Genomic DNA, 26887 nt, shown 5'->3' on the forward strand with positions numbered 1-26887 from the left:
TCGAGTTTTAATTAAAGATATTTGCATATTACGCTGCATTACGATTTCATAACTTAAAACATCTTCAATACCATAACTGTACAGGAACACACTTCAAAAAACCATTTCGACGGCTTATATAAATTCCTACAAAATACAAGCTGCTGTTCACCAGGTTAGCTTACAGAGGGCGCCCCAGAACCACAAATAAAACTCCACCAAGGCAGCGTCCTTGCCATGCGGTCTCGGGCTAAACGCAAGCAGCGCCCGCTCTCAAGATGACTGGAGGTTTCTGCCTCTCCTCCGGAAGGAACCAGACGGTTGTAGATAACGGGAGCCTTTTATTGGATTGTGAAATAAGGTGAAAAGGAGCGCCGGAGAGTTGTTGTGTCGGACGGGACTCTTCCAAGTGCCATGGAGAGTGCCACCACGTCCGCAAGCCCCTACGTAATATCGGCAGCTCGGAATCAAAGCTACGTTTAGACACCTTCCAAACCACGTCTCCACTTAAGACAGGCAGCGCCTGTCGAACCAAGCTACCTATATAGGCTTTGCCTGTCTAAAGTGGAGACGTGATTTGGAAGGTGTCTAAACGTAGCTTTGAATCCGAGCTGCCGATATTACATATATTGGCAGCTCGGGCTCAAAGCTACACTTAGACACTTTCCAAACCACGTATCCTCATATACATACATACATACATACATACATACACACACACACATATATGGTATTCAGCTTTGTTCGGGTATTTTCCCACGTCATTATAGTTGTGCTTTTAAAGTTGTAGCAACGTTTCGGCAGAATCTCATCTGCCATCCTCAGGCTTCTATATTGTGTTCGTTTGTGAGTCAGACAGAGAAAGTCTGTCTGTGAAAGTCTGACTCACAGACGAACACAATACAGAAGCCTGATGATGGCAGATGAGATTCTGCCTAAACGTTGCTACAACTTTAAAAGCACAACTATAATGACTGGGAAAATACCCGAACAAAGCTGAATACCATACATGTAAGTACCCGCGAAAACTTAAGAATCTACATCTATATCTAATCCTATATATACACACACACATATATATATATACACACACATACACACACACACATATATATATATATATATATATATATATATATATATATATATATATATATATATATATATATATATATATATATATATATATATATTATATACACACACACACACACACACACACACATATATATATACACACACACACACACACACACATATATATATATACATACACACATACATACATACATACATACATACATACATACATACATACATATATATATGTATGTATATATATATATATAAAGACCTGGCCTCAGGACGCCCCCTAAGGGCGAGCCCGAGCGAGCCTTTTTGAAGCGCAAGAGCTTGCGTGGAGCGGGTGGGTGGGGGAGGGATAATAATTTTTTTTTTAAAAAAGAGGAAGGGTAGAAAAAGCCCTCACTAAACCGGGGGTGGGGGAAGTGAGTGAGAGAGAGTGGTGTGCGCGCGCGTGCACGTGTGGCTTTTGAACTGCCCACACAGACTGTCAGAGAGAGAAGCGGGCGGGAGAGCGAAATGCAGAGGCAGTAGCGGCGGCGCCGGCGTTGCTCCAATCAGCCAGCTCCAGCCACTCCACTCCCAGCAACCGAGCGAGGGAGATCTCCGGCGTCTCAGTCAGTGGGCGCGGGGCTTTAGCCGGGCCTCTCTCTGTGTGTGTCTCTCTCTCTTTGTGACCACCCACCCACCCCTCAATCCGCACAAAAGGGGACAGAGGAGCCGAGGAAAAGAAGGTAAGGCTTGCCGCGCCTCTTCGTCGCCATCTGAGAGCTTGATTTTTTTTTCTTCCTCGCTGGCCAATTGATTTGATTCTTTCCTCCAGGCGGTCGGGTTTGGACGCTTCTCCCGAAACGATTTCGGGCAGGTATACATGTCTGATGGGTGTGTATGTTCGCGCGCGTGTGCATTAAGAGATTAAAGAATCTGCCTTAGGGGGGGAAATAAATAAATACAAGAACTACGGTCTAGGGGAAAGAATGGATCCGTTCTTGGGAATCGCCTTATGGAGCGCACATGTCTGGACGTTGGCTTTTACTACTCCGAAAGAGAACGATCGCGGTGGGTTTGGGTTTTTTTTTTTTTTTTTTTTGCTATAAGAGCAGGAAGATGTAGAGAAATGAAATCTCTGCTACGCCCGAAACACGCGCGGGATGGTCGCCTGATGGAGAGAACATGCGTGGGAAGATCGGGGCGGAGGGCTTTTAAAGGAAGCTTTTTTAGAAAGCCAGCCACTCGCCTTGCAGGAGAAAGGCTCGGTTCGAAGAACGCGCGGGGGGCTGGGGGGGGGGGGAGGGCGGGTGACATTCATTCCTGCTAAGACCCTGCAGAAGATTTGGGTGGGGGGGGGGATAGAAAGGCGGGGGGTGGGGGCGAGGAAAGGCAGGGAGCGCTTATAAGAGAGAACCCTGCGAACGATTCTCAGAGCCTTGAGCTTCCCAAGAGGCTTTTCCACAGTTTTTACCTGTGGAACGTTTTGCAGGAAAACTCCAAACATTTTGGGAATGCCCGGTGATCAAAACGTTCAAAAGTAACCGTGCAGCTTCTTTCCCGAAGAACTGACGGGCGGCGTGGCGGGGTGGGGAAGGAGGGAGGTAATGATACTTCCTTTGTAAATGGACAGCTGCCGATTTTAACCATTCGGGCATGTGTTGATTTGGATTTTTTTCTTCTTCTTTTCTTTGACGACCCTAAAGAAAAGAGCTTATGGTTTCGTTAGTACTCACCGATGTGACTTGGGAAAAAAAAAAAGAGACGCTGTCACAGTTTTAATCCCCCGCCCTGGTTAATACAAAAGCTGCAAGACAAGAGCTTTTAAAAACCGACGATCCATCTTTATTAAGATCAGAATTACTGCACAGATGCTCCGCGCCCCATGAATATTCAGATGAAAGACCCTTCCTCCACCTCCCCCCCCCACCCCCAGCCCAGCAAATCTGTATATCTTGCAAATCCTAAATCCTGGCGTTTTCCTTTTTCCCCACCCTTGCGGACTGCCTTATTAGGATGTGCATTTAAATTGTAACGCTGGAAATGTTAAACCAGGCCACCCCCTGTTTAATGAAGGGATGCTTTTAAAGGAGTCATCAGTGGTGTGCATGCTTGCACAGAATTTCTGCCACATCATGTAGATGGGTGAGAAAAACCCTCCAGTTTGGCTTCTCTTTTGCTGTACTGCAGGGGAAATGAATGAAAGTCTTCTGTAATTACCTATTCCTTTGTCTTCGTGTGGCGCATGCGTAGGAGAGCAGGGTGTGGAAGAGAGATGAGACCAGTCGTTCCATCCTTAGGCAGGCTCATATCAGAATTATTGGAACAAAGACTGGCATCTTGAGAGAGTAATCACGCAGGATCTGTAGGACACCCTTTTAGGAAATCCGTTCATCAACAGTCCCCACTTAAATAATTGCATTGGGAAATATTGTATTGGCTTTAAACCCAGTGTTTAAAGTCTCAGCATGTGCAATCCCACATGGATGGAATTATGTCTATTATTAAAGAGGAAAATCCTTGTTCATGGTAGAATGGGTAAGATAGTCATTAGTGTGATATTACCACTCAATATGTTTACTTTTATGGCAGGAAAAAACATATCTTCTCTGCCATTTAAATGAATGAAAAATCAAGGTAAATAAATGGAAATGGTATGTGTAGGGTGTTCCCCCCCCCCCTCACTCTCATGTCTTGCAAAATGGCTCTCAAGCAACTGCTGAGAACTGGGGCAACCATTTCATTATGTTTTTCTACTCCTCAACTAGCATCTGCTAAGCTGGCCATCTTGTCTGCAAACATTAGAAGGGTAGTTGAAATGCACTAATTAGGCTGATCCTTTGGAAGATGACAATTAGGGAACGTCAGTGTGTGTAATGCAATTAAATTCCACATTTCATGATACTTAGAAGAAAATGTTGCCATAGCAGACATTTAAGCTGCCACTGTTATTCAGATTTTCCCACCTTAGCGGGATGCTTTCTTTTCTGTAATGGTTTCCTGTGAGGACAGAAATGGATGAAGGTATTCAGATTCTGTCTCCTGAAACTCCACTTATTGCTTCTCTTGATTTTCTCAGTTGTTTATTGAGTGCATGATAATCATTTTCCCGCTCCTCTGTATTAACATGTAGCAAAAGCTGGCTACTTGTTAGGAACATAAAGACAACTGGGTTTATTTTAGTGAAGCTTAGTGGCTGCATCAACACACTTAGTGAAAATGTTGCTATTATAGCAGATTCTGGAAGTGAACAAATTCTTTTTTTTCAATTGATAAAGGCCAGTAAGGTGTGTGCAATTAACATTTGTTTAGATTCAAGTATTTAAGAGAACTGAAAAATTCTTCATCTGTCAAGTAGATCTTTAAGATTGTAATTGTTCCCTTATTTTTTAATATGGTTATATGTTTCTTATTATGTGGGTGGTTGATGCAAATGGTCAAACTCATCTCAGAAGATGTTGGTTGCCTGGAATATTTATAATAAAGGAAATCACTTAAATTGTCAAGCTTATCTCAGATAGAGATCTACTGAGAGATTTGTCTTATCAACAACTGCCACATGAAAAATGAATAACCAGTGGTAGGCCCAAGTGTATGTATTGTCTGTCTCTGTCTATCTTATCTATCAATCAAGTGAAACAACAATACAGCCAATTAAATGCTATCTTGAATGCTGATTGGGTATCTTCCTTCCATCTACAGGCCTCAAAGTCAATTTCCATAATAGTAACAGAAACTGTGTGAATACCACCCAGATTTAGCTTGGGCGAGGAGGATATTTTACCAAAGATGGGCAAGTTTTTCAACAAATTTGAAAAGCCACAATTGGAAGAATTCAATTGCTAAATAAAATAAATTATGTAATTTGGAAGTATTGGTTAACTTTTATACATTGTTATAACTACAACAATTGCCTCAATTTGTTGTTCATCATCCATTTAATTACAAAAAAGACACAAAGCAGACTGCTATATAATTTTGCTATAATAAATTAACTCAACAATTGCTCAACTCTTAGACAAGAGTTGGGCCAATGCACAGACTTTCTGAGAAACAACCACATGGAGGCACGGAAGTGGGGCTATTAAAAGTAGCAGCTTTGGTTTAGATATGAGAAGAGAAAACAGAAACTAGAAATTTGGAAGGAGAATAAGGGTTGTTATTATATAAGGCTTTCCATTAAAGGATCTGTTTATTGTTGAATATTTCCAAATTATGGAATAAATACTCAAGTTGTCATTTACATAGTTTTATTTTATGAACTATATATCCCAGGGCTATTCTCTACCCTGAAATAATACTTACTGCAAATGACTCCAAAGACTTTTCTATTCCTCTTTGTTGCCCTCTAATGGTTATCCAGATTTTTGCAGCCTATACTGACTCCTCTTCCTCTCATTTGTTTTGGTGTCTGGTAAGTTATTAAACCATCTGATTGAGTAATTCAGGAAATTTGTTAGTAAACTAACTGTTGAGGAAATCTATCACATGCAGCATTGCTGCTCTGCAACTGAGAAAAATTTATTGCTCAAGTGATCTAACATTGCTTAAGTTCTGTTTGAGATAATATTTATAGTCTTGTCTGCTCTTTATCCCTTCAAACATATGTTATAAATAGATGGTAAGGAAAAAAATAGTGTCAAGCTGTCTAGAAAACTGCAAATAAAACATATTTTCTAATGTGTCTTTTATTTTCCTGTCATTGTTGCTGACTGACTAAGCATACTATGTAAGTGTAGTTATACTTAAAAAACCATCTTTCATAAGAAAAGCAGAAGTTGTTGAAGTCTTTGCTGAAATTTGCAACATAAAATGGAACTTTGTTTTAACACCCTAAGTTCTTTTTATCTTTTTTTGCAAGGTCTCTTTTGAGTAAATGATTGACAATCATATTTGTAATACAGCAACCAGAGGTACATTTGTTAGAGTTAGTAGATGTTGCTTCTATGTGACAGATTTATAACAAGATTAAATGATCTGATGAAGTTGCTTTGTCATTAATGATCAGCCAGTAACCTAAAATTTAAACATGTTTGCTTGGAAGTAGCTTCTGATTTCACTGGAAGACAGTTCCTGGTAAGTATAATGTGTTTTTTACTTGGAAGAAAGAGTTTAAAGGAACAAATTCTCAGTATAGTATGTGCTTGAGAGGACTAATTTAATCTTAATGGAAGCTTTTGCTTTTCATTTGAAAATGCCAGTTCACATGTTTTCAAGAAGATTTGTGCAAATGATGTGCCTTGAAAGTGAGAAAAAAAAATCCTGGGAAATGGGTCTTATTTTAGGTAAAGAAGCAGAATTTCTATGGATCCTGTTTCCATACTTGCTCTTTTTCCTTCCTCATCTTCTTTGCCCCTCTTTATTCCAGAAAAAAAACACAGTTTGAAATTCTCAATCTATAGCATGCCACAAGCAGAATATAGTATAGTTCAAGCGAAAGTCTATCAGCTGAAAAATGTATAATTTATGGGATTAGATTGAATTTGAGGTTTCTTCTGGAGATCCTCACTGTGATTATGGCCTAGTACTACCGTTGATTATTAGCTAAGGAGTTTTCATTAACTGTTATCCTTAAAGTATTGTACAACTATTGTTTGTACAACTATTGTCCAATTGTTTGTACAACTATTGTCTTGTCCTAATTAGTGAATTAAATGTCTGGAAGTGATGTAGTTTAAAAGGAAACCATTTTCAAAATGATGTGCCCTTCCTCCATTCCCAGTTAGCTTTTGTCTCATCTTTAGCAAAAAAAAAACACAGGCAAACCAAAAATAATTTCTTAGGATACAATACATTGTCTCCCTCTGATTGAGTACCTACTGAAAATGCAAATATTATGTTACTTAATTTACAAACAGATCTTCTTGATCAATATTTCAAACTCTGTAATCAAGTATAATATAATTACTCTGAATTCCATTCTGAAAGTATGTTGTAAAATTAAGAATCTGGAACTTACCTAGCCTACCTCAGTTTGCCATTATATACCATTTGTGCCCCTTTTTACATTTCACCCTGTCATCACTGTTCTATCATAATGTGTTGCAAGTCTTTTAGTATATTCAGGGGTCTTCAAACTTGACAGCTTTAAGACTTATGGACTTCAACTCCCAGAATTCCTCCTCCAGTCACGTTAGCTCAGGAATTCTGGGAGTTGAAGTCCAGAAGTCTTAAACTTGCCAAGTTTGAAGACCTTTGGATATGTGTTAGACACACCAGCTCTTCAAAAAAAGCTGTTTAATCTTTCCACACAGGTCATATACTGAATTGGAATTTCTCCCTTTTTTTTTTCCAGTTCAACTTTTCAATCAGATGACCACTTTAAACAGATTAGCTCAGGGCAGGTGCTGAATTGAATATTTTTTTGTCTGACTGCTGGATACTATGGCCAGTTTTCATATATATGAAATTTCAGAAGTGATTGGCCCTTTTAACTATTAAGTCTGGTCATTAATAGGGTTGTGCAACACTCTGAATTTGGTTGAAGAAGCTGTAGACAGGTGCTATTTTGCACACCTGTATATTCTGAATTACCCTTTTGTTTCAAATTCAAATTTTGTTTGATATTCAAAGGGCTACATAGTTCTTGCTTCTTTGTTAAAAAAAGCATCTTACACCATAATTCTACATTACATAATCTCTATCATGGTCTTAAGTCAGTCTAAGAACTCCATATAATATAGCAACCACAGTTTGTAGAGGAAAACCTAATGTCAGGGCCAGAATGCACTGGAGAAAAAGTCCAAATCAACATTCTGCAATCTCTAGTCCTATTCTGTAACATAACTACCTTATTGCATAGAGCAATGTGATCATGTATACAGTCTTCACATTAAGAGCTGTAGCTGACAGTATGATAATACTTTTCTATGCAGTAAACACACACACACACACACACACACACACTACAACACAGGACTGATGGATTTGTCTTCACAGATATAATATACAGTCTGGTCCTTAATTTGATTGGCAGATTTGGGGATCACTCATCTTAACTTTAATGTGTTAGGATGTTGCCAGTCTGGGTTAGATATGGCTGAAAGCTACTATGGTACTATGGTGTAAAGATGAGCTCATTTAGATAGCAAAATTGTATGATAAAAGTGAGTTGTTTTCTCCAGAAACAGTTTGGTCACCCAACAGTTTGGTCACAGCCAAATGAAAAGAATGGTTCTGTCATATATCGGATAATGGATATGGGATGAAATATGTGTTTATAATGATATTCAAATAAAAGTCTAGAACAAAAACCATAAAACAAACATTTCTGAACTACTAGGGCTTTGTAAGCAGCATCCAGATGCTTGATGAAAGCTCCTCTTGTTTTTTTTTCTTTTTCTTTTGTCTAGACAATGAAGGTTGAGACTGTTTGATTAGATTAATAAATAGGCAAGTGAACCCAACTTTCTCTTCATCAGATCTCCCCAGATAGGATTGCAAATGCCCTACTTACCTGGTATATAGCATAGGGACTGGGCTACTTCAACCCTGTACAAGAGGAATATGAATACTAAGCTTAGCCTATAGTTAAACGTTTTGGAAATTATTATCCCAATCTCACAAGTGTTAATCACAGAAACATGCACACTACTACTTTAGAAAGGTAGTATGGTTATTAAACTATCATTTCTTTTGTTATACCACACTTTTGTATATGTGTATATATGGTGTGTATATGAGAGATTAAAGCCTTCCAGAAAGTTTCAAATAGTGGGAATTTTTTTTTGAAACCTACTGATATAGATTAATAAATCAGCCACAGTTAGAGCCTACAGAAATTGCATTGGAAAAAGGGGCCAACAAAAAAAGAGTAAAAGAATATTTCCATTAAGGAAAAAATACTGCTTGTCATTGATAAAACTGAATACTTCAATGGGTTTTCTATGTCAGATAATTAAAAAAAAACCAATATTTCCCCCCACACATAGAAACACCTTGGGTATTAGAATTTTTTTCTACTTTGATCTCCATTTTATGGGAAAGTAATGTAGAATAGGACAAGCTTAGAGAAAATGTCTTCCACCCAAACACCAACCCTTTTGGTGGGTTGAAGGTTGAATGTTTTAGATTAAAAAACTGAGTTGATTCAGGAAATAACTTGGGAATGGACTGAAGGGTGTGAACTGGTTGGCCTTTCACTTGTCAATCGGTTCATATTGCAGCTAAACATCAGTAAATGAAGTCAAGGTACAAATTCCTAAAAGCATCAGAGACTTGAAAATAGAAACCATATGCAATAAAACAGATGGTCCATGCATTAAGCAGGGTACCAAAGAAAACACCTATGGAGAATGGAACATACTGTAAGAATATCCTTTCTTTGTGCAGTATCTTCGTATCCTATATACTATTTTATTTTTTCTAAATAGTTATGACATCTAAATGTACTGTTTCAAAATATTTAAAAATAATAACTTACTCTGAGTAGGTTTGCAGAATGAATGAAGCAAAGAAAAAAAAGGAAAATGTCCCAGTTCAAACAAAGTTTCAGATTATAGTTTTACCATTTTTTAAAAATCCTTTCTTTCAGGAATAGTATATTTGTTTTATTCAATCTTCAAAGACATCCCAAAGTGGAAAATTGATCTAATACAGGCAATATGTTGCATTTCTGCTATTTTATTTTTCAAAATCTTCTTACAGTAAAATTACAGTATTATACAGTAGCAATAGTACTTAGACTTATATACTGCTTTACAGTCCTTTACAGCTCTCTCTAAGCAGTTTACAGAGTCAGCATATTGCCCCAAACAATCTGGGTCCCCATTTTAACAAAGGCTGAGTCAACCTTGAGCGTGGTGAGATTCGAACTGCCAAATTGCAGGCAGCTGTCAGTCAGCAGAAGTAGTCTGCAGTGCTGCACTTTAACCACTGCGCCACTATGGCTCTAATTACAACCAATAATTGAATGCTGTTTATTTGTTGTTATATTGTTTATTAAAAGTTTTTGAGATTTGTTTAACTTCTAAGAAAATATAATTATTGGTGAGATGGGCAGCATATACATTTAATAAATAATAAAAACAACCTTTCAGCCTCCTCCTTCCTCCCTCCCTCCCTCCCTGTGATCATTTTCAGGTTTATTATTTTCCCTTTTCTGATTTTGTAAGGGTAAACAAGAGAAGAGAAATCAAAACTGGGAAATATGACATTTTAACAAAAGAAAGATGAAATAACAAACAGTATGATATTGATAGAACAGTGGAGAAGATAATGCAAAGAAAGACAAAGTGGCTTAGCCTATATGAGACTTAGAAGGGTTGCCTAATGATTGTTTTCCCTTTTTTCATGTAAAACCAATGCTGATTCTTAGAGGTCTATCACCTACTCATTGTTTCCTTTTTATGATAGCTAAACTGCTGTTTGAAATAACTGCCTTACATTGCCTGATGATATAAGCCCACTTTGCTATATTTGTGAAACCAAGTGGAAAATGAAAGATCAGTAGCATTTTTCAGGTCCCTAAGCAACAATTTAGGTTCAGAGGACTGAGGAAATGAGCACTTCCCCTGTTGGTGTCTTGACAGTTTGCATAGATAGCTTCATCATGGGAGAACATCCCACAAGGATTTGCTTCCTCCTGAGGATTCCACAAGGATTTGCTTCCTACATATGAGTATGTAGACTCATATTCTCAAAGATTTTCTAATTTCTTGAGTGGAAACTTTATACAGCCATACAATTAAGCCTCTTGACCCACATTAGTATGTAACCCAAATGGGATCTAAGTTTTAGCTGTCCTTGCTAGAAGACTACAGAAATTCACTCGCTAGTCTCAGTTATTTTTTACCGTCATAGCAAATGAAAGGAGTAGGAGGATTGCTGCAAATCTCTGGACACATGGCTTATGCTCCTCTATAATGGAGCAAATTCACGTAATCATTTAAAAATGCACCCTAGAGAAAATTAAAAATTGGGAGGGGGGGATATTGCAGAAGCAAGTCATAATATCATATTATTATTTTTAATATAAAGACTCATAACATTTCCTTAATTAGTATTCATTAGAAATATTACAAACATCCTTTTGGTTCTTTTTAATAAACATTTAAAGGCTTTTCAGAACATTTCTTTTGACCCTCCAGCAGACCAAATGCTGTTTACTGTAATTCCTAGATTCCCCAGTTTTGCTTTGCCCGTTATCTTTTGTTTCAGGCAAACTGACAACTCCTTGATTTTGATTTCTTCTCAAATTTTATTGAGACAGATTTCTAATCAAGAGACATGGGCCATAGATGGCATTGAGCTAAGGCTTAACAGAGAGGAAAGGAGGGGAGAAACTTGCTGAACAGAGCCCCATTAAGTGATAAATGTACTATGCCATTTTTAATCATAGATTTGATGACTAAGCCATAGTAGCCTCATATGCTGTGCCAAGCCATCAAAGATAGTTTAAAGACTGTAGTATTTAATTTGACATAACGTGCCAAGTTGTGACTGCAATAAATTGCTCCTTAAATATTACCATTGGATTCCCCTACTAAAATACAAAAGTAGTATCTGTTCACGTAAGAGTTATTAATTTCAGAGAATGTTAGTTTTAGCTGTTACTAAATAGGGCCATCAACTAATATTATTTCAATGTGCCAAACTTGAAATGCTCCAAAGCACAGTTTCAAGGAATCAGGATTAGTTTTGGGTTTGAAGTAAGGATGTGATGAAATTGGAAATAAATATAATCTTGGAAATCTTGCTATGCTTAATTTTTTCTAAAACCCTAACTTGGCCATATTCCAATGGTTCAACATTTAAAACAAAGTAACATGCTGTTTTTCTGAGTATTCCCCTCACCCCTGGATTTTCTAGCCATATAAACCAATGAGGATAGGCTTTCTTCACCATAGGACCATAAAAATAGGTAATTATTCCCTTAGCCATTTTTTCCTGCAGGTTGAATAGCAGAAAGCAGTCAGTATGGATTCCCACCCTGACTCATTTAGGAAACAAGTTCACAGAGCAGGATTTTTAGAGTTTTTCTTTGTTTTTCTTTCGGGGTCCGTCTGCTCTCAGTAGAGGCCTAATAAAAAAGCATCTGCTATGTTAATATGCACTGGACTTGTCTGCAGCCATCTACTTTTACACAAATAAACTGCATTACTATTCCAATTGTACACACACTAACAAACCCGAATGCACTGAATTTTGCAAACTAGCTCATATGCCCTGAAGACGAAAATCAACAAGGCACACACAAATAACACGGAATGCAAGCACATGCACACCAAATTCAGTAAATTGATCAACCCAGATTTGATGTTTGCAGTTTTAAATACATTTAAAACTAGGTGTCAAACTTACAAAAAAGAACATATACAGAGTGTAAACACAAACATACCAAAGCTTAGCAGATTGACCCAAGACATTCAACACAGTGCTAGGTAATAATCTTTATATTTACATCTTACAATTTCAGCAGTATTAACAACAGTTTTCGGTGAAGCAGAATATGTAACACACCTACCCATCCATAGCTATTTGTGTTTATTTGCATTTACCTGCTTTATTTAAGAGTCTACAAGGCAGCAAAGGAAAGTATCACATAAAGCCCACATGCAACCCACTTCATATAAGTCAACATTTCCCTCTAACAAAAAATGAAACACATTACTGATAACTTACCTACCAATAAGCTGTCTTTTCTAGTTTGTGCAAAGGAAGTGGCAAAACTGAGTCCACAACCATTTCATTCCTGACCTTGCTAATTAACTCCTGCTGTACTGCAGAATTCCACTCCACGTATCTATTCTGAGCTGATAGCGATAGATCTCTGTGGCTGTGCTGGCTAAATTGGAAATGAAATTACCAGATTAACCCAATCATAAACTACAAAGGTCCAGGATAGTGTGTGCACAGGATAGTGTGTACAAAGGTCCAAGATATAGTATGTTCAATAGCCATTTTGGAATAAGTTTCCGCTCGAAGCATTTTGTGCATCCATACTCAGATGTCCTGCTTAGAACCACCTATTGGTTTTGCACACCTCTCCAACTCCATGCAGGCACTGAGCTAAGTGCTCTCCAATGAGCCTCATCTTACATAATGTATCTCCTCAGGCACAAATGATAAATCAATACAAAAATAACTGATAGCGGTGGTGGCAGAACAGCAACGCTGCAAGAGCGACTGGAACTAACAGTACAAATGTCATTCCTGGGTACTCTGGAAATGTTACATTTTACAGATGAACTTTTGACATTGGGAAGCAAGGGCAAGGTACTTATCACTCTTCAGAGAGATTCAGTGAATCTTCAATAACTATGCTTGGATGCCAGGTATAGGCCAGTAACATTTCCCCCTACACATCCTTTCTAAAAGTAATGCATTTTACTATTACAGTATCCAGTAATAGTTAAATAATAATAGAATTGGGAGGAGAAACATTTATAAAATTATTGTTTTAGTATTGTTATTGTTTGCTTCTAATGAGCAAGTAGAAGTGTCTACCAAAATTGAGTGTCTACAAAATAAATATATTGTAGCATTGCTTATTTAAATCAGAGTTGACACCTGGTGATTTTACAGATATGTCCATATGATTTTTTGGGAAATAGTTTGCCACCATCTTCTTCCGGGATGTAATTTCTACTAATATTTCCTGAGATCTCCCATCCAAGTACTAATTTGGCCTAACCCTGCTTAGCTTCCAAGCCCAGACAAGTTGAACTAGCTCCTGTTCCTTGGTGAAATGTGGCCTTGTTTAATTTGTTTCTGCCACGTTAGTACTTTAAGCTTATTTTATTGCTTGATTAACTTATTGATTGTTATTTAGAGGCTGAGATGCATGCCAAGAAGTAGGTAATGCAAGTAATCCTTGACTTAACAACAGTTGGTTTAGTGACCATTTGAAGTTACAGCAGCACTGAAGAAAGTGGTTTATGACTGTTTTTTCATACTTACGACCATTGCAGCATCCCCATGGTCACATGATCAAAATTCAGACATTTGGCAACTGACTTATAATTATGATGGTTGCAGTGTCCCAGGGTCATATGATCACTTTTTGCAACCTTTTTCCCCAAGTGGGGAAGCCAGGTTCACTTAACAGCTGTGGCAAGAAAGGTTGCAAAGTTGACTTAACAAATGTCTCACTTAACAACATACATTTGGGGCTCAATTGTGGTCATATCGAGGGCTACCTATACAGCTTGGGGGTATAAGAAAAAGAGAAAAAAAATGGCAATGAAGGTTGCATTGCTCCCAGGGAAACCTAATAGGTAAGAGCCTTGGTGGTGGCCTTTATAGACTGGGAGGGAGTTGTTTAGATGCAAATTATGTAACAAATAAATCTAAACTTTTCATTAACAAAAGTTGTGTAGAAAAAAGAATAAGCATGCAAATTAAGACAATTACTGTATATCTATGGGCTTAATTCATTGCAAGATGTTTTGACAGCATTGCTGTTGTCATAAATTACTTTGGGAGGAAATCCCTAATATGGTGGAATGCAAAGAGAAAGCAATAAGATAAAAAGAGAAGCAGTAATGGAAAAAACTACATTCAACAGGATCCCTTATAGAGTGGTTTTCTGTTAAAAATAAATATGATGAATTGTCAGGTGAATGCTTACACACAATTTTATGAACACCACTACTTCTCTCCCTCTCCCTATATCTCTATATCTATCTGTCTATCTATCTATCTATCTATCTATCTATCTATCTATCTATCTATCTATCTATCTTTGGTGCTTGCCCTCTTTGCTAAACTATATGCAAATTCTCAGTATGTATATGCATTATAGGTTTTCCCAGACTTTTATGCAAAAAACATGGTCATATAAATACACTGAAACAATAAGGCATTCTCATTCCATGCCACTGCCCCCAGTTCTTAAGTCTCTCATGATGTCTAAAAGCAAAATAGATTTTGATAATGAGCCAGGATGGTGGTAGTGGTGGGGAATGCTGACCAAATGTACAAGACAATTTGATGGGTGTGGATTGTGGGTTTAAGCTAAGTACTGTAAAGTCTTCAGATGAAGCCTATTTTTGAAGAGAACAACATGTAGTGTCAAACGTAATTGAAAGAAGGATGCTTCTTTCATGTCACAGTAGAACATTTGGTATCTCATCTGCCATGCTTCTATGTTGAGTGCCAAATAAACAAAAGACAGGGAGCCTTGAAACAAGACTAAGAGAAGTTAGCTTATCTGATTTCATCTAGTAAATCCATAGCCACCACGACATTTTAATTAGGAACTTCAGGCTTCATAGCTCTTATTGTCTTGCTTCTAAACATGTTTTATTGCTTTAATATAACTACAAAATGAAAAAAAACTGAATGCAAATACAGTAGAACAAAACAAGATAAAACTACAAAACAAATTAACAAAAAGAAAAAGCTACAAAAATGTAACAATTATGTTTATATAAGAATTGCTACAGCTCATTTTGTAAGAGCAAATGGAATCTTGACCACAGAGAAACATAGTCTGCTGTTTTCTTTATACCAATAAAGTGCAATTCCAAATAGTGAGAATTGTCATGTTTCCTAAAAATCAACTCTTGGTATCTAGTACAAAAGTGTCTTTCCAGGAACTGCTGATTTTTTGTGGAATGATCAAGTTCTTAATAAACAAATAAATTCCAATGTTTGCTATGTAATTTAAGATTTTCAGATCTTAACTTTCTTCTAAGAACTTAAATCAGTGTAATATAAGTTCAGCTGATTTTAAATAAGGATTATTCAAAAGGGTCAGTTTTTCATTAGAATATTGATCAATTGTTAATTTCTAACCAATTATCATTTAAATCAGTACATTTCAGCTCTCAGTGCAGGAAATATAATGGAGTTCCCATTATATTTAGGCCCAAGCAATAAGATTGGTCTTGATATTTGAAAGATGTATTTTCATGTTTAATATGTGTAGACTTCAGATCCCAGAATTCCCTAGCAGTTGGACTCATAGTGGTATATATTCAATGTCATATTCATTATGCTTTAATGCAATATAGATGTTAACAAAATATGCCCAAAATATTAAAAATCAGAAAATTAAAAAGAATTTTCATATTAAAATGTAACCCTGAAAGGGAAAACCCTGGAGCTTCATCATTGTCCATTAATCTGTGCGAAATTATTTGAAATATTAATATTAACCAAACAATATATTTTCTAGGTGCAAGTATGTTAATAGAATATGAACAAAAGAAAAAAGTCATTCTTCTATATTTCCATAGAAAGCTTATTGCTTTCTGGCAAAATATTTTGATCTATTTCAGTTTATTTTATATCCAGACTATTGATTATATTGCCACAGATCTTTGACAGTTCTTAGACATATATAAGATATCATCCATATATAATAACAGCTCCTGCCATCTATATATGGTAATTTGAGTATCACAGAATTTTCAAATAAAACAAACCAAAGTAAATTAAATATAAGAGCAGATATGGGACATCCTTGACAGGTACTACAATAATAGGGAGGGAAGTAATATCATTTGTAATTACTCAAGTAGAACTGGAATAATAAATTTTAATCTAAGAAATAAAATTAGATGAGATCCATTTTAATGTCTTGTTCCTGTTCCAGAGCTTAGCTTTCTATATTACACTAAGAAGACCCTACCTAATAAGAAGTCTTAGACTGCTTGACTTCTATAATTAACTAAAGCCTTCTTAGCTTATTTTTGACATTATGTCTTCACATCATAATTATATTAAAGCCCTGTCCTTAATTACTGTACTTATTCTGGTTCCATTGACAGTCAAAATAATCCTGCCTAGAGTAAGTAAGCTTCCGGTTCACTATGCCATTATTAACTTTTCTTTCCCATCAATTTTTTTTTTGATGTCTTGTTTCCCAAAGTGAGCACAGTGATCAGGAACCATTTCACTTTAATTTAATCTTGTAGTCAACTTCCTCTTTTCTTCCTCTTTCTTCAAAACTTTTATGGTACAGTATATGCAGTTCCTTCCTTTCTACTCCAAGCAATTAGGCCCTTAACATGTTTTCCTCTGCTGCTGCTGCTGTTTCAACTTCTCAAAAAATCTTCCTCTTTGCTTTCTCTGGAGTTGCTAAATTTCTTGCTCAAGACTTGGTGTCTTTTTTGTCATTATTGCTTTGCTAATATCTTCTTTGTTGACATTCCTCAATCTTTATACAATCTATAATGCATGCCTCTGTTCAAGTCTCTGCACTACTACCTTTGATCCAAATCTCTTTTTTTTGACCAGCTTGCATTGCTTTAATGCTAATTTTTCAGCTCAAAGAATTCTGGAAATAGTGGGCTTTATGAAACATTTTTACCTGGGATTTTTTTGAAGGAAGTTGTAATGAACTATATATTTTCTGTATATTTTCAAAAGTTTTCATCTGTTTCACTTCAGCTATCTTTTCCCCTTACTCTAAGGCAGGGGTGTCAAACTGGTGGCCCATGGGTCAGATATGTCATGTGCAGGCCACGCCCACCCCAGCTCCACAAACATCGTGAAACATCACATGATGGCAACAGGACATAGCGAGTTGACACCTGTGTTTGAAGGAGATCCTCTGTAAAGGCCAGTATGGAATCAAGTGGTTGTTTTCCATTGTAGTTTCAAATACAGGTGGTCCTTAGTTAACAACCACTCATTTAGTGATCATTTGAACTTGTAATGATACTGGGTGGAACTTAACAACTGGTCCTTGAAGTTCTGGCCATCACAATGTCCCATGCTGATAAGTTGTTTGTTCACGATCTTCTTTGCCAGCTTCCAACACAGGAAGTCAATGAGGAAATTGCATACGGTGATGAGGTGACATCCTTGCTTAACTGTCATGAGGTTCACTTAAAGGCAACCAGAAGTGCTGGAATTACCATTGCTAAGTGCCGTGACAACTGACATTGCATTTTCTGACATCATTTAGTAATAGCCATCCATCATTAATTGATGACTACCTCTGTCGATCAGTAATTTAGATCTAATTAAATTGACAACTAATTCTTTATATATAATCTACAGTAATGGAACAAGGCAGTCATCTACAAAAATGGCACCCATCCAGTATAATGGAAAGCTGAAGGCCAGGTTGACGAGGAATTCTGGGGATTGATGTTCCATGAAACCCTGCTGGGTTTTTGCAAAGGTTTAAAAACTTGGCTATGTACCCAACTTGGGGCTCAGAATGTGTTAAAAGCACTGTTACCTGGCTAACTTACTAAAAAAAACCCTCCCTTTTTACAAACCTATTTGTCCCTGTTTGGGGTATAGTTGGGGTGACTGGATGGAGCTGAACATTTACTGGCTTCCTGATGCCTACATGAACTTTACAGCAGATTTTTTTTTCTTTGTAATCCAAGAGGGACATGTACTGCTACCTAGGATTGAACTCTCAATCTTCCAAGTGGGAGGCCACCACACTCCTCTTTGTTACTTTGCTATTAGTTGATTAATCACTATGGCCGTTCTTTATACTTATTTATTTTGTGGGTTTTTATTGTTTTAATGCTTCATAAATTGTTTTAATTGTTTTATAATTTTAGAATTGTAAGCTGCCGAGAATCAGGTGGCTGAGTTGGGTGGCTATAGAAATTGAATTAATAAATGAGTAAATAAATATTATTTAAAATTTCCATCCCTTTGAGAAAGGCACAAGGCTTTGGATATTCTTTCCTTTCATTAGTGGAACAGAGTTCAGATTCATAAAATAAGAATCTTTGAAGTCTCATTCTGTAGAATCTAGACATTCTCAGCTAAAAGATGATATACTGTATGGAAGGATAAGGGAGGATTCCAGATGAAAATTCCAAAAGATTAACTTCCTCTTAAATAAATGGAGAGATATCTTCATGTTAAACTCAGTAAGCAAAGTACAAGAACAAAATAATACACAAATCAGTTAAAAAGACGTTATACCTAGGAAGCTTGACGGATTGGTGAGAGCAAGTCATATGAATGCCCTGCAAGAAATGCCCTGCAGTTCTGGAAAATGACATGTAAAAACTTGAATACATGTCAAATCTAGGTGGACTAGAGGCCGGAATAATCCTGGGCCAGCGAACCAGCTTCCAGGAGCAATTCTAAACCAAGTTACTGAGTCTCCCCCACCCCTTCAATCCAAGTCTTTTCTACCCTGACAGAAAAACTGTTGGTAAACTGATGGTATATTATATTATTATAAAGTATATTATTTCATATTAATACTGATTGAATAGAAATACTGAGTTTCATTTTGGACATCATTTTGGTCTTTATTTGCTTTATATATATGTAGTACAGAGTACCACAGATTGTCCTGTTATGGTTATTTGATATAGGTTGAAAAAAGGTTTTTTTTCAAAGTTCCTCTAAGTGGTGACAAAATGTACTCGTTATTGCTCTGAACTATTCTTCTCATTTTTTATATGGCAGCTATAAGGAAAAAGAAAAAAGGACATGTGAGCCAAATAATCAGTGAAAACCCTGCTCCAGAGAACACTGTTTTCAAAACACCCCTATCAGATTGGTTTATATCATAGAAAAAATGGATCCCATAATCATACCACTGGCAAAGACCAGGAAGGATCCAAAATGGAGGTTTAGAGAGCAGGTACTCCCCAAATTAAGAATGTTCTGAGATAACTGTTTGCTATCTTTCTGTTTTAAAGGAAACTAATACAACTCTTGAACACTGATAGGTGGTCTTAATCTAAGTGAATAGGAAAGGATTTCCTTTCAAATCATGCTCATTCTTTCTTTTCTTCAAATGGGGTTGTCCTTTCCCCTATCTCTAAATGTTTTGTGAATTCATTAATATTTGGCTTGGTAAGTCAGAAATTGTATTCATGAACTGTAGGTTTTTTATTTCTTAGCCTTTTTGATCACACTCATATCCAATTGCTTGTTAAAGTTCATCACAATTCATCCAATGTATTCCATGCCAGACATGTTAAAATCTGAGATACATTTGTCAATCACAATCACTGTTTCTTACTGTGATTAGATTATATAGTCATGTAATATTGCAAAAGGAAAGCCAGCAATTGAAAACTATTCATAGCTCTCAGTTGAGCTGCTTTAATAGCCCTTCAGATTGAAGTGAGGGATAAATCACATACACATATGAATGAATCAGTAAATAAATAAGCACTGCAGTAACTGTTGGGGAGGTCTGCTGCTATTGTATTTTAAAGCATACTCTGACAATTTATTAGGCAACTGGGCATGGTTTTCAAAACATACTCCTTGTAGCAAACATACTGCATATCTTTGATGTACAAGTGTATTTGATACATATTTAATGTGGTTTGTGACCAATGCAATAAAATTCTGAAAGATAAAACATTTGCCTGCAAATCTGCAGAGGACTCTGAAAATAGATTCCATTGACAATGCTACCACAATGATTTGAATAATTCCATAAATTATGGTGGTAAAATGACTATACGACTTTCATAGTGATATTCTGTGAAACTTTGCTTCTGAGGCTGTCCTAGCATATAAATTGTCTGTTCATAAACATGCTCAGGTAAAATGGAGGAGACTTTGAAACTATCATGCTGAACTTCCCAGAGAATCTGATTCTCAGAAAAACTGGCCAGCAAGTTTGGAGGAATATTTTCCAAAGCATTGATCTTAATATTTTTTGACAACAAGCTATGTTCTCTTTTCCTACAACAGGTCATCAAAAAAGTGCATTCTGGGGCTTAATATGATTTCACTAGATGTGAGGGGCAAGGGAACACATTGCATGCTGTGAAAATAGAATGGGCATTGCATTGGGTGACACCTGTCTGCCTGTTAATCTTTAAGCTGTCTATTAAATATATCCCAAGTTATCAGGCTGCATTTATATTACATGATTCATGATAGTTACATTATCTTTTCCTGAGGTTATGTCTTCTTGATGTATCTTCTGGACACCACTGGAATATTAATGGTACATAATTTTCCCAAAACATATGTTAATTTTTCTTTTGGAAAAGACCAGTCCGTGAATGCTTGGCTTCTGGGTACATCATTGTTCTTGGCATAGTAGAAGATTATTCTTTGTTCATTTTATCCATGGAATCTTGACAAGCTCTCCATTATTTAAATAACCAAAAAAGAGAGTAACATTTCTACTATAATCCATTTTAGATTACAACATGACAGATTTTGTATCTCTAACCTAAACGTCAAAGAGATAATAATAAAAGATCTGCTATTTTTTGGTTTAATTAAAAATTCTGGTTAATATACCATATTAATATAATAAAAGAATATTAAACTCTTCTATAGGGATTTGGTTCATTGAACTTTGAGTCAGTGATTCTCCATATGCTGAGCAGCTTTTCATAGATATAGGCAATATCAGATAAACTGATAGTTAAACACATGACAGTATTCATAGCAATCACAACCAAACAGTAGGGTTGCTTGTAGCAGTTCATAATTTGGCCCAATAAGACCCCATAATGTATATCTGTACTGTTCTCCCAGCGTTATCTTGAAGCTGGCACGTGCAAGACCATTCTTTGTGATAGGCAAGTATAGTCTTAAATAATTGAACTTGATTACATGGCATTACTATATTTTTAGGGTGGTTTTTTTTTGAAGCATTGTTGCCTAGATGCCATAACCAAGCAAAATAATTTAAACTTATTTGTTCCTTTCAGTTGGCAAAATTTTTGATGCTTTATATTCCTAATTGCATAGACTGTGTACAACACCACAAAAAGACTGTTTTCCTGGTTCAGAAGTAGTGCCAACATACAGAATATATTCAGACACTGAGATATTGATTTGTGGCTTATGATCATTTAAACAGAGGCTATTTCAATGCCCTGAGTTGTCTCAGGAATCTGCGAGACTGCAACTAATGTGATAGTCAAACTCTTTTAGACTCCATCTTGGTTATATTGGTACTTCCTGTGAACCTTTTACTACAGTATTGGATTAAAAAAAAAGTCAGCAGAAGCAGGTCATTTTTAATAGTTCTGAAATGCCTCAATCAGAGGAATAAAAAGGAACATTGAGTTACACAATGAACTTCATATAAGCATGTCATGGTTTCTAGCCCCCAGTAATGGTTGTATCTGGGTTTTTGCTGTATTGTTGTGAATATAAGTCTGTTCCTCTAAAATAATGTATAAAAGAATTTGGTTTTTTGGGGGAAATCCATTCCTCTGAAACTAGTTACTTATAAAATTGATGTAATACACCAAGTATGAAATTAAGTGATTGTATCCAAGTAGTTTTTCTTTAAAAAAAAAAAAAATTGGAAGGAGAAAAAGGAGGGGGGAAGGAGGGAAAATTAAACTTTTGATTGGAAACTTGATCATTTCAGCTCACCGTATGCTGTTAGGAGTCGCAGTATCTGCAGTATTATTAATATCTGCATATGCCTGTATCACTTAAAATTCTCTTACAAGTGGAACACTAGGAAACTGAGGTGTGAGTAATCTGTCCAAGAACATGACTCAGAAGGAAGGAAGCCAATCTGCAGTTCCAAAACTGGCCTGTTTGCAACTACTTGTTCTGGATGAGAATATCAAATACAGAAGATTAGGTTCAGGTAGTTGCAAACTAGATTGGCAAAACAATCTGGCATTTTGAATGATAACATCTACCTTGCCTAATTTCCATTACAGAGGTAACAGAGCCGAAACACATTACAATGGGTTGCTTTAAATGTACAATGGATTTATTCTTTGCAAAATAGATATTTTTAGACTGTTGTTTGGAAAACAAGATCAGTGGAGAAAACGTTATTAAAGGCAGCAGAATCATAAGTGGAATTGGTGGCAGCCACAGCAATGGAGGGTATGCAGTGAAAACTCTTGAAGAAACCTATTCTAGAAATACAGAAACCAGAATTCAAGCTCACTTATTTACAGTAAATTGGAGGCCCAAGTAATCAACAAACTGAGAATATCTCTTATTCTGTGCAGAATTTACATCTGAGTCATTCTTAGCATATGTAACATTTAAAAGTTAGCTTCAATTGTTTGCAGATATAAAAATCAATCCAATCAAAACTACTTTTAATTTTCAGTCATTTCAGTTGTCCCTATTATATTCAATTATCTCATTATTTGTTCCATTCAATTTTTTTGCAGGTGTGTACCCAGTTTATCTTATATAAAATAAAGGAATTATAGCCATGCAGATTTATAAAAATTATATTCCTATTAGACATAACCCACATTTAAATCTCCCTGAATTGAATTGGTGAGGGTCTATTTCTTTATATTAAATATTACTTTTAGAGTCCTGGCCTCCCAGAGTTATTTACAAAAATATTGGGATGGGAAGTTGAGGGCTTCAAGTGGGTTAGGCCAAACCACCTGTGATCATGGCTAGTTTTGTGATACGGTTTCTACCTGAGACAATTGGTCTAAAGGGATGGATAGCTTTTCTTGTCATGTAAACATGGATATTTTTTATTACATACCTATATAAGTTTTGTGGAGTGTAAAGTCATTTGGATAAAATTGGCAAATTAACTATGTTACAGTGGCTGTCAAAACAGTTCCCAAATGGCCTCTAGCTGAAACAGCCCTCACATTAAGAGTCACATTTCCTCCCCCTTTGCCAAGTAGAAAAGCTTTGCAAGACTGCACATTCATTCAAGTTCTTTTTGGAAATTTACTGATTTGGCTCTTAATAGAACAAATTCAGACAAAGCATGCTTATTTCAGGATTTCTTGGACTGCTTGTTACACTTATTGTGCCCAATTAGGATGTAGGCTCTGGACTCAGCTTTTTACAGTGAAGGTTTTCCTTTCAATTTCTGAAGAGTAAAAGAAGCAAACCAAAGGAGGAAGGGATGAAACTTGTCTCCAGGTAAACACAATTGTTCATAACACAATTCTGACCATCAACTATCCCTGTGATTTGCATGCATGACAACTGATATTTTTGACGGTTGCAGTATCCAGGGTCATGTGATCACTATTTGAAACCTTTTTCGCTTGGCTTCCACTAAACAAGTCAGTGGGGGAGCCAGCAGGATGTCACAAATAACAGACACATGATGTCTCACTTTATGACTGTGGCAAAAAAGGTAAAATTGGGTGTGGTCATACGATGCCTCACTTAACGACCCACACCACTTAATGATTTTTCCAGTCCCAATTGTGGTTGTAAGATAAGGACTACCTGTGAAAGCACTGCAATGTACAAACTGAGCTGGTCAAACTAAAAGAGATTATAGTTGCTGTGAAAACCGAAGTTAGTAGAAGAAATTGCTTCTCTACATTCATAAGCAATTTGATAAGTCCATACATCCACATTACAAATTCTTTTGCCTGGTTTGTTGCTGTAAAAGTGGACAGTTCCAGTTATCTTTCCTTGTTTCAAAAAAATGTTTTTGAAGCTATGCATTATTAGACAGATAGTTTAACTTATGCTGTTTGGCACTGAAGTAGGCATGGCATTTATTAAAACTTTAATCCTGCCTCGGTTGCATGTTAGCAATGTGCTCTTTAGATACTGTATAAAACATAGCTGTATTCCAGGAAATAAATCAGTGTAATCTATTATGACCACGTATGTTTATACATGCTTGAAATTATGCCTGCCCTGAATATTGGCCTGTACTGATTATCAGATACAAACTGAATATTTATTTTCCAATATTTAAACTCTTGTGAGTGTGACCCTGCTTTTGATCCTAGAATGTTGCTTTCTGGCTGCCATTCTTGTTTTTAGAATAATCACAGTGAAGATTATTCACTCACACTGAGAAAGTGTTTATGTCAAAATATACCCAATCAGTGATATTTGGCTATTTGATGTCATCAATGGAATTAAGACAGGACCATGTAAAAATATTACAAAATCATCTTAATGTCCTTAGTGTGGGAATACAATATTTTCAGTAATTGTGTTGGATGAAACATGGAGAACGTGTAGAACCGCATGGCCACCAGTAAACTGGTTGATGTTGAAACAAGGAATCAAATTAATCAAATAACTTAAAATGAGTTGTAAGCTTCTTCACTTAATATTACAATGTATCTATACTCTGTCAATCCTTGCCTTCCTTGGCACTTGATATACATTAATAAATCCAACACCCTGGTGGATGGAGGTTTTCCCAGGGCCAGGATTCAGAGCTTCCTTCAGACACAACCTCCTACTCATACCACTCAAGTTCCTCTCTCGGTTCTCTGCTTTTTCCAGAAAATAAACTGGGAGGAAGTACCTTGTGCTACTATACTTTTCTTGGCAGTTCTTATTCCCAATCAAGTAACCCATCTTTTCCTAAAATTGCCAATTTATTATGGTTGAGTAGGGGTTGGGTATTATCCATTCCAAGTGCTTTTTAAAAAATCCCATCCATTGACCCTAACGAAGAATAAAATAAGTATGCGAGGTTTAGCTTGGCCTACTCAAGGTGCTGGTCCATGATCATTTGATGGGAAATAAAGCAAATACGTCCCCAGAGTCCTTGTTTCAAGAAACACAACCAGTAGGAATATTGTGGGCTGTATATGTAATATTGGAGTTTTCTGAGGCAAACTGGGGTAATTGCCAGATGAATTGTACCCCCAACACTTCTGATATAATTTGAAAGGGTTTGGATTGCTCTGTTGATGGCTCCCCCCCAAATGTTGAAAAATAATTATAAATTTTGAATGCGCTGTCTTTCATACTGTTGGGAGGCATTGATCTAGAGTAGATCTGCTTTAAAGATTGTAAAGAAGTATTATTTTACATTATTATTTGATTTACGGAAGCTTTAATCTCAAAATGAAGATTTATGAATTCTGAAAACATGAGGAATAGGTTAGAAGTTTATTCTTGTTTCAAATGTTTGTGAATATTTAAAAAAATGGATAAAGGGAATGACAAAAACATATTGTTGGTCATAATCACTATGATATATGGCACCTAATAAACTTGTTATCTGTCTAAATTCTGCATTCTTCTATTAATATCAATCTAGAAGGTGTCTCATTAATGATAAATACCACTTCTGTAGTTCATTTTCATCTGAAAAATATTTTATAGTGGTTTGTTTATGTAAGAACTGTATAAAGTAACTTAAATGGGTTTTCAGGATGAAGATTTCAGATGAAGGAATGGTGGTTTGCCCCAAGGCATAGTCGGAGTTTGTGTTGAGGCAGCAAAGAAAGCCACAATTACAAGACAGAGTCATATGCAAAGGTCATTACAATTATCTGTCTACTCATCAAAACATGCTACACAATATCCCTGGTCTGCCAACCAAGCATATTGCATGTTGTCTTTGACTTATCACATAATTATTATTGCTATTTGATTACCATCTTTCCCAATAAAATGCCACCACAGTGATGTAGCTGAAAAATATATCATACTTTAATGACTTATAAAACCAAGAGCTTTGGAAAAACTTATCAGTGATCACATGGAAATTAGATTAAATTGTTATTCTGTAAAGTAATGTGTTTGTAAACAGTGAGTTACTGGTTACAATAATTTTACTATGTTGATCTCATCTTTCTTCATGGCACCTCAAATTTCATCCTGCCCCTTTATTTGTCAAGTTTTCTAAATTAAGTAGAGTAATTTCAGTGAACTATGTCAACTAGCTGTTATGCACCAAATCTTCCTTATAATCTTAATCTTACATTGATGCTTACTGTCAACTGCTTTTTGTCTCTGGTAATGAGAATAAGAATATATATTCATTGTGTCTACTGGATCTCTAGAAAGCTAGTTATGGAATGACTCTGTCATCTTGATCCCTTCCCTCATGAAAGGTAGTTTCACAGTATTAAACATCAACCAACCACATTCATAATTCTCTGTAAGCAACAAAACACCATAATCTGTATTCTTACCATTTTATATCGTAATATTTGTTTGAGGTAATCCTGGCTTGAATGAAGAATATTTCATATCCATGCAAATTTAATGAAACCCAATGATTGAGACGGAAGTCCACAAACTCTCT

General features: G+C 36.3%; 1 protein-coding gene across 5 annotated transcripts in view; it reads left to right on the plus strand.

Moving 5' to 3' along the window:
* The first annotated feature begins 235 nt into the window (after nt 1-235).
* The window catches only part of BASP1 (brain abundant membrane attached signal protein 1), a 66446-nt gene continuing 39794 nt past the window's right edge, over nt 236-26887 (plus strand). Inside the window, exon 1 of one of the 5 annotated variants that reach the window (XM_087961169.1) lies at nt 236-340. The gene's annotated coding sequence lies outside the window, so the exon portion shown is untranslated. Of the gene's footprint in view, nt 341-1297; nt 1797-1856; nt 1945-5932; nt 6127-26887 lie in introns of those variants that run through there. The other 4 variants (XM_026673442.2, XM_087961168.1, XM_087961167.1 and 1 more) reach the window with 4 other exon arrangements.

The sequence above is a fragment of the Notechis scutatus genome, chromosome 3 (assembly GCF_049901735.1).
Source record: "Notechis scutatus isolate UNSWTSFEM ecotype Mainland chromosome 3, rNotScu1.2, whole genome shotgun sequence".
In the NCBI taxonomy this organism is placed as follows: Eukaryota; Metazoa; Chordata; class Lepidosauria; order Squamata; family Elapidae; genus Notechis; species Notechis scutatus.